Source organism: Zea mays, chromosome 5 (genome assembly GCF_902167145.1).
Source record: "Zea mays cultivar B73 chromosome 5, Zm-B73-REFERENCE-NAM-5.0, whole genome shotgun sequence".
Classification (NCBI taxonomy): domain Eukaryota; kingdom Viridiplantae; phylum Streptophyta; class Magnoliopsida; order Poales; family Poaceae; genus Zea; species Zea mays.
The window spans coordinates 146,187,346-146,203,538 of record NC_050100.1 but is presented as its reverse complement, the minus strand read 5'-3'; positions in this window follow the sequence as shown (position 1 = coordinate 146,203,538).

The following is a 16,193-nucleotide window of genomic DNA, read 5'->3' as shown; positions in this document are numbered from 1 at the left end:
AATGTTTAGCTCATGCCTAAGTTTGGTAAAAGTTTTCTCATCTAATGGTTTGGTAAAGATATCGGCTAATTGTTTTTTGGTGCTAACATAAGCAATCTCGATATCCCCCCTTTGTTGGTGATCTCTCATAAAGTGATACCGAATGGCTATGTGCTTAGTGCGGCTGTGCTCAACGGGATTATCCGCCATGCGGATTGCACTCTCATTATCACATAGGAGAGGAACTTTGGTTAATTTGTAACCATAGTCCCTAAGGGTTTGCCTCATCCAAAGCAATTGCGCGCAACAATGGCCTGCGGCAATGTACTCAGCTTCGGCGGTAGAAAGAGCGACAGAATTTTGTTTCTTTGAAGCCCAAGACACCAGGGATCTTCCCAAGAACTGACAAGTCCCTGATGTGCTCTTTCTATCAATCTTACACCCTGCCCAATCAGCATCCGAATATCCAATTAAATCAAAAGTGGATCCCTTGGGGTACCAAAGACCAAACTTAGGTGTATGAACTAAATATCTCAAGATTCGTTTCACGGCCCTAAGGTGAACTTCCTTAGGATCGGCTTGGAATCTTGCACACATGCATACGGAAAGCATAATATCCGGTCGAGATGCACATAAATAGAGTAAAGATCCTATCATCGACCGGTATTCCTTTTGATCTACGGATTTACCTCCCGTGTCGAGGTCGAGATGCCCATTGGTTCCCATGGGTGTCTTGATGGGCTTGGCATCCTTCATCCCAAACTTGGTAAGAATGTCTTGAATGTACTTTGTTTGGCTGATGAAGGTGCCCTCTTGGAGTTGCTTCACTTGGAATCCTAAGAAATACTTCAACTCCCCCATCATTGACATCTCGAATTTTTGAATCATGATCCTACTAAACTCTTCACAAGTAGATTTGTTACTAGACCCAAATATGATATCATCAACATAAATTTGGCACACAAACAAATCGTTTGCAATTGTTTTAGTAAAGAGAGTAGGATCGACTTTTCCGACTTTGAAGCCATTAGCGATAAGAAAATCTCTTAGGCATTCATACCATGCTCTTGGGGCTTGCTTGAGCCCATAAAGCGCCTTAGAGAGTTTGTAAACATGATTAGGGTACTCACTATTTTCAAAGCCGGGAGGTTGCTCAACATAGACCTCTTTCTTGATTGGTCCATTGAGTAAGGAACTTTTCACGTCCATTTGATAAAGCTTAAAGCCATGGTAAGTAGCATAGGCAAGTAATATAAGAATTGACTCAAGCCTAGCTACGGATGCATAGGTTTCACCGAAGTCCAAACCTTCGACTTGTGAAAATCCCTTGGCTACAAGTTGGGCTTTGTTCCTTGTCACCACACCATGCTCATCTTGTTTGTTGTGGAAGACCCACTTGGTTCTTACAACATTTTGGTTAGGACGTGGAACTAAATGTCATACCTCATTCCTCGTGAAGTTGTTGAGTTCCTCTTGCATTGCCAACACCCAATCTGAATCTCTTAATGTGTCTTCCAGCCTGTATGGCTCAATAGAAGACACAAAAGAGTAATGCTCACAAAAATGTGCGACACGAGATCGAGTGGTTACCCCCTTATGAATATCGCCGAGGATGGAGTTCACGGGGTGATCTCGTTGTATCGCTTGGTGGACTCTTGGGTGTGGCTGTCTTGGACCCTCATCATCTTCCTTGTCTTGATCATTGGCATCTCCCCCTTGATCATTGTCCTCCTCTTGAGGTGGCTCTTCTTGATCTTCATTCTCATCATCTTGAGCTTGATCCTCATCTTGGGTTGGTGGAGATGCTTGTATGGAAGATGAAGGTTGATCTTGTGCTTATGGAGGCTCTTCGGATTCCTTAGGACACACATCCCCAATGGACATGTTCCTTAGCGCGGCGCATGGAGCCTCTTCATCATCTAACTCATCAAGATCAACTTGCTCTACTTGAGAGCCGTTAGTCTCATCAAACACAATGTCACAAGAAACTTCAACTAGTCCAGTGGACTTGTTAAAGACTCTATATGCCCTTGTGTTTGAATCGTATCCTTGTAAAAAGCCTTCTACAGCCTTAGGAGCAAATTTAGATTTTCTACCTCTTTTAACAAGAATAAAACATTTGCTACCAAAGACTCTAAAATATGATACATTGGGCTTTTTACCGGTTAGGAGTTCATACAATGTCTTCTTGAGGATTCGGTGTAGGTAGAGTCGGTTGATGGCGTAGCAAGCGGTGTTGATTGCTTCCGCCCAAAACCGGTCTGAAGTCTTGTACTCATCAAACATGGTCCTTGTCATGTCAAGTAGAGTTCTATTCTTCCTCTCCACTACACCATTTTGTTGTGGTGTGTAGGGAGAAGAGAACTCATGCTTGATGCCCTCTTCCTCAAGAAAGCCTTCAATTTGAGAGTTCTTGAACTCCGTCCCATTGTCGCTTCTGATCTTTTTGATCCTTAAGCCGAACACATTTTGAGCCCGTCTCAAGAATCCCTTTAAGGTCTCTTGGGTTTGAGATTTTTCCTGCAAAAAGAACACCCAAGTGAAGTGAGAATAATCATCCACAATAACTAGACAGTACTTACTCCCGTCGATGCTTATGTAAGTAATCGGGCCAAATAGATCCATGTGAAGTAGCTCAAGTGGCATATAAGTCGTCATGATGTTCTTGTGTGGATGATGAACACCAACTTGCTTCCCTACTTGACATGCGCTACAAATCATGTCTTTCTCAAAATGAATATTCGTTAGTCCCAAAATGTGATCTCCCTTTAGAAGCTTATGAAGATTCTTCATCCCAACATGGGCTAGTCGGCGATGCCAGAGCCAACCCTTGTTAGTCTTAGCAATTAAGCAAGTGTCGAGTTCAGCTCTATTAAAATCAACTAAGTATAGCTGACCCTCTAACACTCCCTTAAATGCTACTGAATCATCACTTCTTCTAAAGACAGTAACACCTATATCCGTAAAAGACAATTGTAGCCCATTTTGCATAATTGAGAAACTGAAAGCAAGTTGTAATCTAAAGAATCTACAAGAAAAACATTGGAAATAGAATGGTCAGGTGATATAGCAATTTTACCAAGTCTTTTGACCAAACCTTGATTTCCATCCCCGAATGTGATAGCTCTTTGGGGATCATTGTTTTTCTCATATGAGGAGAACATCCTTTTCTCCCGAGTCATGTGGTTTGTACACCCGCTATCAATGATCCAACTTGAGCCCCCGGATGCATAAACCAACAAAACAAGTTTAGGCCTTGTTCTTAGGTACCCAAACGGTTTTGGGTCCTTTGACATTAGAAACAAGCACCTTGGGTACCCAAACACAAGTCTTTGACCCCTTGTGTTTGCCCCCAACATATTTGGCAACTACTTTGCCTGATTTGTTAGTTAAAACATATGATGCATCAAAAGTCTTAAATGAAACATTGGGTTCATTTGATGCAATATGAGATTTCTTTTTAGGCAATTTAACACGGGTTGATTGCCTAGAACTAGATGCCACACTCTTATACATAAAAGCAAGATGAGAGCCAGAGTGATACTTCCTAGAATGAATTCTCGTAATTTTGTGTTTGGGATAACCAGCAGGATATAAAATATAGCCCTTGTTATCCTGAACCATGGGAGCTTTGCCCTTAACAAAGTTAGACAATTTCTTAGGGGCATTAAGCTTGACATTGTCTCCCTGTTGGAAGCCAACGCCATCCTTAATGCCTGGGCGTCTCCCACTATAGAGCATACTTCTAGCAAATTTAATTTTTTCATTTTCTAAGTCATGCTCATTAATCTTAGCACTAAGTTGAGCTATGTGATTATTTTGTTGTTTAATTAAAGCTAGGTGATCATGTATAGCATCAACATTAATATCTCTACATCTAGTGCAAATAGTAACATGCTCAATGGTAGATGTAGAGGGTTTGCAAACAGTTAATTCATCAATCTTAGCATGTAAAATAGCATTCTCATTCTTAAGATTGAATATAGAAGTATTGCAAACATGTAAATCTTTAGCCTTAGCAATTAATTTTTCATTCTCAATTTTAGGGCTAGAGAGTGATGCATTCAACTTGTCAATCTTGGTAATCAAACTAGCATTATCATTTCTAAGACTAACAATTGAATCATCACAAACATCTAACTTCTCAACCTTAGCAATTAATTTTGCATTTTCATTTCTAAGGTTTGAGATAATATCATGGCAAGTGCTTAGCTCACTAGTCAATTTTTCACATTTCTCTACTTCCTGAGCATAAGCATTTTTAACCTTAACATGCTTCTTGTTCTCCTTAATAAGGATGTCCTCTTGGCTATCCAAGAGTTCATCCTTCTCATGAATAGCACCCATTAATTCATTCAATTTTTCTTTTTGTTGCATGTTTAGGTTGGCAAAAAGGGCAAGCAAGTTATCCTCATCATCACTAGAGTTCTCCTCATCACTAGATGTTGCATATTTAGTGGTGGTTCTAGATTTTACCTTCTTTTTGCCATCCTTTGCATGAGGCACTTGTGGTCGACGTTGGGGAAGAGAAGACCCTTGTTGACGGCGATGTTTGCGGCGTCCTCGTCGTCGGAGGAGTCGATGGAGCTCTCATCGGAGTCCCACTCCCGGCAAACATGGGCATCGCTGCCCTTCTTCTTGTAATACTTCTTCTTCTCCTTCCTTCTTCCCTTCTTGTTGTCGCCCCTGTCACTATCACTTGATAATGGACATTAAGCAATGAAATGACTGGGCTTACCACACTTGTAGCAAACTTTCTTGGAACGGGGTTTGTAGTCTCTCCCCTTCCGTTGCTTGAGGATTTGACGGAAGCTTTTGATGATGAGCGCCATCTCCTCATTATCGAGCTTGGAGGTGTCAATGGGAAGCCTACTCGACGTAGACTCTTCCTTCTTCTGCTCCGTCGCTTTGAAGGCGATGGGTTGCACCTCGGGTGTGGAGGTGGCGCCTTGCTCGATGATTTGTTTGGAGCCTTTGATCATTAATTCGAAGCTCACAAACTTTCCTATAACTTCCTCGGGAGACATTAGCTTGTATCTAGGATCACCACGAATTAATTGTACTTGTGTAGGGTTAAGAAAAACAAGTGATCTTAAAATAACCTTGACCATTTCATGGTCATCCCATTTGGTGCTCCCGAGGTTGCGCACATGATTCACCAAGGTCTTGAGCCAATTGTACATGGCTTGTGGCTCTTCTCCTTGGTTGAGCATGAACCGACCGAGCTCCCCCTCGATCGTTTCCATCTTGGTGATCTTGGTCACCTTGTCTCCTTCATGCGCGGTCTTTAGTATGTCCCAAATCTCTTTGGCACTTTTCAACCCTTGCACCTTATTATACTCTTCTCGACTTAGAGAGGTGAGGAGTATAGTAGTTGCTTGAGAATTGAAGTGTTGGATTTGGGCGGCTTCATCCGCATCATAATCTTCAACCCCACAGATGGTACCTGTGCTCCAAATTCAACAATGTCCCATATGCTTGTGTGGAGTGAGGTTAGGTGATATTTCATCATTTCACTCCATCTAGAATAATCTTCACCATTTAAAGCCGGTGGTTTGCCTAATGGAACAAAAAGTAATGGAGTATGTTTGGAAATGCGAGGGTAGCGTAGGGGGATCTTACTAAACTTCTTGCGCTCATGGCGCTTAGAAGTGACGGACGGTGTGTCGGAGCCGGAGGTGGAGGGCGACGAAGAATTGGTCTCGTAGTAGACCACTTTCTTCATTTTCTTCTTCTTGTCGCCACTCCGGTGCGACTTGACGCGGGGAGGTGATTCCTCCCTCTTCTTGTTGCCGGACTCCCCCGATGGAGTTTTCCCGTGGCTTGTGGCGGGCTTCTCGCCGGTCACCATCTTCTTCTTGGCGTGAGCTCCCGACATCACTTCGAGCGGTTAGGCTCTAATGAAGTACCGGGCTCTGATACCAATTGAAAGTCGCCTAGAGGGGGGTGAATAGGCAAATCTGAAATTTACAAACTTTAAGCACCACTACAAGCAGGGTTTAGCGTTAGAAATAAAAGCGAGTCCAAAAGAGAGGGCGAAAACAAATCACAAGCAAATGAAGAGTGTGACACGATGATTTGTTTTACCGAGGTTCGTTCCTTGCAAACCTACTCCCCGTTGAGGTGGTCACAAAGACCGAGTCTCTTTCAACCCTTTCCCTCTCTCAAACGGTCACTTAGACCGAGTGAGCTTTTCTCCTCAATCAATTGGGACACTTAGTCCCCACAAGGACCACCACACAGTTGGTGTCTCTTGATTTGATTACAAATGTCTTGGAAACAAAATGGGAAAGAAGAAAAGCGATCCAAGCGCAAGAGCTCAAAGAACACGGGCAAAACTCTCACTTCTAGTCACTAATTGCTTTGAGTGGAATTGGGACTTGGAGAGGCTTTGATTCAATCTAATTGTGTCTTGTATTGAATGCACTAGCTCTTGTATTGATTGTGTTGGCTGAAAAACTTGGATGCCTTGAAGTGTGGTGGTTGGGGGTATTTATAGCCCCAACCACCAAAGTGGTCGTTGGGGAAGGTTGCTATTGATGGGCGCACCGGACAGTCCGGTGCGCCACCGGACACTGTCCGGTGCGCCAGCCACATCACCCAACCGTTAGGGTTCGATCGTTGGAGCTCTGACAGGTGGAGCCACCGGACAGTCCGGTGGTGCACCGGACAGTCACTGTTCACTGTCCGGTGCGCCTTCTACGCCTGCTCTGACTTCTGCGCGCGCTGTCCGCGCACAGTTCACGCACTGTTCACTTTTGCAGACGACCGTTTGCGCTGTTAGCCATTGCTCCGCATGGCACACCGGACAGTCCGATGCTACACCGGACAGTCCGATGAATTATAGCGGAGAGCTATTTCCAGAAACTCGAAGCTGAGCAGTTCAAGTGGATTCACCCTGGTGCACCGGACACTATCCGGTGGTGCACCAGACACTGTCCGGTGGTGCACCGGACAGTCTGGTGCGCCAGACCAGGGCAGCCTTCGGTTGGTTTTGCTCCTTTCTATTTGAACCCTTTCTTGGACTTTTTATTGGTTTGTGTTAAACCTTCGGTACCTGTAGAACTTATAATCTAGAGCAAACTAGTTAGTCCAATTATTTGTGTTGGGAAATTCAACCACCAAAATCATTTAGGAAAAGGTTTGACCCTATTTCCCTTTCAATTACATCTTATGTAATGTAAAATGATGGTATGTATCAGCATGTGATATTTTCCAAATATTTCTTTGCTTCAGATGCCATCTCGAACTCGTGCACATGACGATGCGGGAACATCCCGCGGTCAAGAAGATACACCCAATCCACCACCGGTACCGCCCACGCTGGCCGAGGCTATCGCTGCCTTGGTCACCGTGACCACTGACAACACTCGCTTCCTACGTGAAATGGTGGGACATCAACTTTAGCAACAAGGCGGGAGGGCTTATCCACAAGGACCCCGTGAAACTTTGTACTTGGATTTCGCGGAAACCCGTCCCCCACTATTCGTGAAAGCCGAAGATCCCCTCGAAGCTGACGAATGGATTCAGGTCATTGAGCAGAAATTTGGACTCATCCGATGCATGGAGACCCAGAAGCCATTGTTTGCGGCTCAGTAGTTAAGAGGCCCTACCAGCACCTGGTGGGGAAATTATGTGGCCATTCAACCTACCGGACATCAAGTTACATGGGACGAATTTAAATTGGCATTTCGTGAGCACTACATTCCAGAAGGAGTGCTGCACATGAAGCAAGAAGAATTCATGAAACTCAAGCAAGGAGGAGATACTGTTATGCAGTATCTCAACAAATTCAATCATTTGTCCCAGTACGCAATCGATCAGGTCAATACTGACCTAAAAAAGAGGAATTGTTTTAGGAGAGGCCTCAATGACCGACTACAAAGAAAGATGGCCACCTTCCTCGATCTCTCCTACAGCAGGGTTGGCAGCACAGCGCTGGCAGTTGAAGCTAAGTATGCAGGCCCAGGCAAATCAAAGGGAAATGGAGGTGATAGGTACAACCAAGGGCCTGAAAAGCGACAAAGGTTGGTGATCCGACCTTTCAATCAAAATCGTTCTTCACCTCGTCCACCCTCCTACCCCTTCAAACAACCTGTATTCATCCGCCCTGCCACTGCCCCCACTTCAACAACTCAGTCGAGTGCCCCTTGTGCTCGTTTCCCCGCACTCCCGAGTTCATCAACTGGTTGATTCAATTATGGGAATTCTGGACATTTCATCAAAGACTGCCCATATTCGAGGCGGAACAACTCTAATAATCAGCAGAACCCGGGGAGTTCAAGCCAAAGCAAGGGAAACACGACAAATAATGCAGTGGGCAAGAATATGAAGAAAACTAGGCGAATCTACTATACACAAGTGGCCACTACACTGGAGGGAGAGCCGATTATGATGGGTACGTTTCTCGTGGCCAATCACCCTGCAGTCATTCTCTTTGATTCTGGTGCTTCGCATACATTCATAAGTAAGAAGTTTGTGGAAAAATATTGCATTCCCTGCATCGAATCAAGGGAAGGGTTTATTGTTCATTCGCCTGGGGGACAAATATTCACTAAAGAAGTGGCTTTCCATGTGCCCGTAACATTGGTTGAATGAGACTTTCCCACAAACATGATTGTTCTGAAAGGCCAAGATAAAGATGTAATTCTGGGCATGAATTGGTTAGCCCAGCACAAAGCTATCCTCAACACTGATATGAGAATCATCAGGTTGAGCTATGGCCAGGAAGAGGTTCTCTTGTCCATCCCTGTAGCTATTCCAGCTAAACCATTTGGCAGAGCTTATGAAGCCATTATACCGGAAATCCAAGATATTCCGGTAGTATGTGAATTCCCGAACGTCTTTCCGGAAGATCTGCCTGGATTGCCTCTAGAGAGAGATGTAGAATTTGTGATTGAATTGAAGCCCGATACGGCTCCTGTTTCTAGAAGGTCTTACCGAATTCCTCTCAATGAATTGGCAGAGCTCAAGACTCAATTACAAGATCTGCTAGAAAAGGGATTCATCCGACCTAGCTTGTCACCTTGGGGTTGTCCAGCAATCTTCGTCAAGAAGAAGGATCAAACACTTCGGATGTGCGTGGATTACAGACCCCTTAATGAGGTCACAATCAAGAATAAGTACCCTCTTCCCCGGATTGATATCTTATTTGATCAGCTTACTGGAGCTCGGATATTTTCCAAAATTGACCTCAGGTCGGGTTATCATCAGATCTGTATCCTACCCGAAGATATACCCAAGTCCGCATTTACTACGCGAAATGGATTATTTGAACATCTGGTTATGTCTTTCGGATTAACAAATGCTCCTGCCCACTTCACCTATCTGATGAACTCGGTATTCATGCCCAAGTTGGATAAATTTGTGGTGGTCTTCATTGATGATATCCTGATATATTCCAAGAATGAAGAGGATCATGTTCGGCATCTGCGGATCGTATTGACGCGCTTAAGGGAACATCAACTTTATGCTAAATTCAGCAAGTGCGCATTTTGGCTGGAGGAGATCCAATTTCTGGGACACGCAACGTATTATCTGCCAAAGGGATTGCGGTTGATCCCAGCAAGGTCAAGGATATTTTAGAGTGGAAACCACCAACCACTGTACATCAAGTTCAAAGTTTCCTTGGACTAGCTGGTTATTACCACCGATTTATTCTAGATTTTTTCCAAACTTGTGAAGCCAATCACAAGTTTATTGAAGAACGATACAAAATTTAACTGGTCTTCAAGATGCAATGAAGCCTTCGAACAACTGAAGGTGTTATTGACCACTACTCCGGTATTAGCTCAACCGGACATTGAAAAGCCTTTTGATGTGTATTGTGACGCATCAAGCAATGGTTTAGATTGTGTCTTGATGCAAGAAGGCCGAGTTATAGCTTATGCCTCAAGACAGTTGCGCCGGCATGAGGAACATTATCCAACTCATGACCTGGAATTAGCTGCTGTGGTTCATGCCCTGAAAATATGGCGTCATTATCTGCTGGGGAATATCTGTCATATCTATACATATCATAAAAGCTTGAAGTACATTTTCACCCAGTTAGAGCTAAATATGAGGCAGAGGAGATGGTTTGAGCTGATTAAGGACTATGAATTGGAAATTCACTATCACCCAGGCAAGGCCAATGTAGTGGCAGATGCACTAAGCCGCAAGGCTTCCCGTCATTGTCTTACGATGAAGACTTCTGACATTACATTATGCCAAGAAATGGAGAAGTTGAACCTGGGAATGATTCAACATGGAACCTTAAATCACTTGAAGCTTGAGTCGGTTCTTCTGCAAAGGATAATTGATGCATAAAGAAGTGATGAGGGTATGAAACACATTCATAAGAAAATAGAGGCCGGTAAGGCAAACTGTTTCAGAAAAGATGATCAAGGCGTTGTATGGTTTAACAACCGCATAGTTGTGCCCAAGAATGGTGAAGTTCGCCAGCAAATTTTAGATGAAGCACGTCTTAGTCGCTATTCTATTCATCCTAGAAGCACTAAGATGTATCATGATCTAAAGCAACATTATTGGTGGACGAAGATGAAGATTGAAATTGCACGCTATGTGGCGAGATGCGACACTTGCAGACGTGTCAAAGCCATACACATGAAAATTGTTGGTCCATTGCAATCTTTACCTATCCCAACTTGGAAATGAGAGGACATAAGCATGGACTTTATTGTGGGATTACCCAGGACAACAAAAGGATTTGACTCTATTTGGGTTATTATTGATCGACTTACGAAAATAGCTGATTTTCTGCCAGTCAAGACATATTACCCGGTCATCACTTATGCCCAGATGTATATTGCTCGCATTCTCAGTTTGCACGGTGTTCCGAAGACAATAGTGTCGGATCGTGGACCTTAATTTGTATCCAAATTCTAGGAAGAACTTCACAAATCCTTGGGTACTAAGTTGCTCCATAGTTCGGCCTATCAACCTCAAACTAGTGGGTAGACTAAGAGAGTAAATCAGATATTTGAAGACATGTTGCGAGCATGTGTTCTGGAATTCCCACAGAAATGGGATGACTGCATACCATTAGCGGAGTTTTCATACAATAACAGCTATCAAGCGAGCATCAAAATGGCACCCTTTGAAGCTTTGTATGGATGACGGTGTCGTACTCCATTAAACTGGTCTGAACCAGGAGAAAGATAGTTTTTCAGGCCGGATATGGTAAAAGAAACGGAAGAGACGGTTCAACAAATAATACATAATTTGAAAGAAGCCCAAGCTCGCCAAAAGAGTTATGCAGACAAACGACACAAACCCTTGTACTTTCAAGTTGAAGATTATGTCTACCTGAAAGTCTCACCAATGAAGGGTGTATCCTGTTTTGAGGTAAAAGGGAAGCTTGCACCCCGATACATTGGTCCTTTTCCTATTCTTGAACAATGTGGACCAGTGGCATATCGACTCCAATTACCCGAAACATTGTTTGCTGTGCACAATGTGTTCCATGTGTCTCAATTGAAGAAGTGTCTTCGGGTTCCAGATCGAACCGTTGAAGTGACGGATGTTGCCTTAGAACCAGACTTGACAAATTCAGAACATCCTATTCGAGTCTTGGATCAAAAGGACAGGATTACCCGAAGGAGAACTCTCAAGTTTTATAAGCTACAATGGTACCAACACACGGAAGATGAAGCTACTTGGGAAACCCAAGACTTTCTAGAAAAGAATTTCCCAGGCTTTTTAGCTTCATGTAAATTGTAAGATATGTACACTTGTTGTAATAGAGGAATAAACCCCATACCACCCCTGCCTTGTACCAAAAATAAGGAAATAAAAATATGACGTGTTTCCTTTTCCATTACTTACCCTAGACTTTTAATCTCGGGACGAGATTCTTTTATGGGGGGAAGGATGTAACACCCCTAGTGTTACTGCCACTAAAACTTTGAGCATAACATCATGAGCATAAGCATATCATGTGATTGTTACACTTAGAGTGCATTCACTAGGCTAAAATTTCAAACAAGTTGTATTGATGAGACTGGTCATGGGTGAAACCCTAGGGTAGGGTACTTAACCCTAAACTAGGATTAGGAGTGTCGATAAAGCCCAAAAGGGAGAAAACTTCAAAACTCATTAGAAAAGGGAATAAGATATCACCATCAATGGATTTGAGTGGCATTCAATCCCTAGAAGTGCCATAAACCCTAAAAAGGACCACTGAAAACCCCAAATAGAAACCCTAGGGGGTTATATGTAAATTTTGACCACTTTTGTATCCAAGTGCAAAAACCAAGGTGTTAGGGTACCTCAAGTCATATGGTTCACAAATTTGAAGATTTGCAAGTCAAAAGATGTGAATTGGGCTTATTTGTAAAAAGACACTCAATTCCTCTCAAATGACTAAGTTTGAAAATCAGTGAGCAAGGCTAACTTTGGAGCTCTGTAGATCTAAAAATACAAAGAATATTCCTAGGGTCAATACATCAAAAGTCTAGAGCTACTATAGGAGAACAACTTTGATTAAGTACTTAAGCCTTGGTATTGTACAAAATTAGGAGCTAAATGGCCCTGAAGTCTGGCTGTCACACTAAGGCTCCCTGATATTCAGAGAAGGCACTAGATTGGATCAACTTTGGGACCTTGTGGAGCTCGATTTAATGGATGTTTAACCAAAACCTCTATGACAAAGTTTGAGCTGGTTTGTTAGGCTACAACATTGATACAGAATGTTGATCTGGTCACCACAGAAAATCTAGAGCAAATTGACCCCAAACATGCTCTATCAGACCAACTGAAGGAGCTGTGCGATGGTACAGCAACCAGATCAGAGCGCCAGCTCAGTTAACTCACCATCGGCGACCATGCGCCCGGGTTCGCGCCTGCTGCGGTGATTCGTGCTCGGTGCAGTTGGATAACGCAGAGGGAGTAAGAAATATCACCCAGTGGATGAACTCCGACCACTGTTCACTCCGGCCACTGTTCACTCCGGCCGTTGTGTCCGCTTAGCTCACGGCCGCTTCAGATCAACCCTCGCCGGAGTTAGACACCTCACATCCTTGCGCCACATGCCTCGGCACTTTAACCACACCGTCGTGACTCATGTTAGCCCATCCGGTGATAGCCGGTGAGCTTGCCACGGTAACTGCCACCAAACGCTTGCGCCAGTGCACCTCCTTCTCTCCGACCGCCACCGCGCAAGCTCAAATTCACTTGCCACCGTGCAAGAGACCTATAAATTGAGCACTCCATGAGCTTTGTTGGGTAATTACCCATCCATAGCACCAACACTTGCCTCCAATTGTTCACTAGAGTCCCTGAATCGCTCAGTTCCCCCAAATCCGTTTTCCGCCATCGTGAACAAGCTCTCACTGTGGTCAGTGCAATTCAGGTCCGGTCTTTCCCTCTGCTCTCTTGTTTCAGCACTCTTACATGCCACTGATGCTCCTCGACCCATTCAATTAAGCTACACTGCCCTAGATCGTCAGGAACACTTCTGCTCATCCGTTGTTCGCACTATCTCCATGGACAGGGTGATTTAGAGCCCGAACTATGCAACTGATCGAGGGGAAACGTTCGTTAGGTGTTGAATTAGGTCTCAGCCAAGTTAGGGCACCGGCCATTGCTTATCTTGGTCGACACAGGTTCGCCGGAGCTCAGTTCTTCGCCGCTCGCCATCGAGGACCTCGGGTCGTAAAGAATTAGAATGTGGGGGGTTTCGGTGTAAATGTCAGTGAGACAAAACAATAGTGCTGCGGACTCTTTCTGGTTGTTTAAAAGGCTAGGGTCTTCTATGCAAAGTCGGCACACGGGCGCGCGTGCGGGTGTGTTCTCCCTAGTCTGGGCCGGCTCGGGCTAGATTCAGCCCAATACTGTTGACTCTTTTTCTTTTTCTACCAGGATTAAAGGATTTCTAGAAAATTGAAGAAAAATGTTAAAAATGCAAGACCAATTTTTCTAGGTTCCTAATTTTCTATAGTATTTAATAAAAATAGTAGCATGATTTTTAGTCCAAATAGGGAATTATGGAGTATTTAAAATAGCCAAAACTAATACTCCTAGAATTTTAGAAATTAGTTAATAACTCCAAAATTCACTAAAATTTTTAGATAAGTTTTAAATATTATTTAGAAGCCTTGGGTAAAGTTTGGTATGATTTGAACAATGTTTGGTACCAAAAACCCAAAACCCTAATCTTCTAGTTGTGCCTGCCCTAGGAACTTCAGTTCTGACTCCAAAAACCTTAGTTTCCTGGAGTTCCGTGAAGGAAAATTGTATTCAAGACCTAAGATAGTATACTTTTAATATCTTTGCATTTTCATAAGCATTACATGAGCATTCATGGTTATATATATACTTTTAATATCTTTGCATTTTCATAAGCATTACATGAGCATTCATGGTTATATATATATATATATATATAAAACGAAGAAGAAGTAGAAGTTGAAGAAGCAAGAGCTACACCACCACCACCTGAAGAACCACCGGCCAGGAACTGCTTTTATTTTGACATCTGTGGAGTAGAGCCCGACTCACCTATAACACAAGGCAAGCCCCCGTGCATTTGCCACCTCCTTGCTATTTTAAAATATTTCTCACTTGCTTGATGCATTAAGTGATAGGAGTTGTGTGCTAAACAAATTGCTGCATTTCCTTCCTTGAGAATTTGATTACCTTTCCTTGATCCCCTGCTTTATAAAAAAGATTTTTCTTATGCTTAGCCTTGCTCTAGAAAAACAAAATGTTTTGTTTTTGACAAACGATGATGCTTCAAGTGGGTGGGATATTTTCAAAATAAAAACTTGATGGTGGATCCATCATGGCCATGATGGGTTCACCATCAAAAAAGATGTACCTCTGCCAGGTACCAAACTTTGGGTTAAAAATAATAAAGCTGAGACCGGGAGGTTGACTTGCACGAGAAGGGAGTCTCGGTGTAGTGTCTCCGTTTGAGTCAATTAAGGACCTTTGTCGATGTAGGCTTGATGATCGAGGACCCTTTAACTGGTCACATGTCTCATCATGGGTAAGCTTTGCCTCGGGCAGACTAATACCAGAATAAGATAACACGCAATGGGAGTGGAGAGATGGCGAGAGTAGCGTGTACCCTCCGTGGCAAGAGGCTGGACGGTGTATCTGTGCTCTCGGTTGGCGTGAACCTGATCTGGTCTTAAGAAACCCGGTGGCGAGTTGACATATGCAAGGGTTAAGTGCTACATATGTCGTGTGATCGGAGATCCTCAGCTGAGTATTAATCGATTCGGATCGCAGTTACTTCTCGGACATGAAGACTTGGTCACTGACCTACACGTAGCAATCTAGTGAACTAAAGGGATGATGAAAAGACGGCTAGTATAGGCCAAGTGCTTGAACTAGGGTAGAAAGAACTCTAGATGCAGGTAATTTTACTTAACCTGACAAGTAAAACTAGATTTTTAAGGATCCACTATTAGTAAGCATTTCTGCAAACAGAGTCTTTGATTCTTGATAAGCCATACCTTGATTCCCAAAAGCCAGCATATCCTTGAGAGTCTTTTGTTTTGACGGGTAAGACTTGCGAAAGTACACTTCGTACTTAGGGTTTTTGAACCCATGTTGTTGTAGGTGAGGAAGCAGCAAATTTTTGTTGCTTTTGTTCCAAGGTGGTGCCTAAGGAAGAGAACCAAGACTGAAGCCTCGGGAGGAAGTGTCCTCCTTTAAAAACTTTGTACTGCTAATCGGGAGGGGGTTTTGCCTCCCAGGGTTGTAATAATATTACTCCAGCACTCTTATATTTTACTGGTCTGTAATAATACTACTCTTTGTATACTTTAATATAAAATAAGTTGTTGTAACTGCTTCTGCATACTCGTTCCTCTGATGTGTTGTAATATTTGCGTGACAGGTGAAACACTCGTTGGCAAGGTAAAGAATACAGATACCGAACTTGTCAAGTGATCAGGTGCACCTGTAGGGTTGTCTGAGGTCCGATGGACAAGGACAACTGTAGGTGGGCCTAATGACTGGGGAGGTTCCGTCACAGGTTTATTTCTCCTTTACAATCAATGTACATATCTTACAAGTTACATGAAGCTAAGAACCTAGGAAAATTCTTTTCCAAGAAGTCTCGAGTCTCCCAGGTAGCTTCATCTTCCGCATGCTGGTTCCATTGTACTTTATAGAATTTAAGAGTCCTTTTTCGGGTAATCATGTCCTTTTGGTTCAAAATTCGAATGGGATGTTCTGAATATGTTAAGTATGGTTCCAGGGCA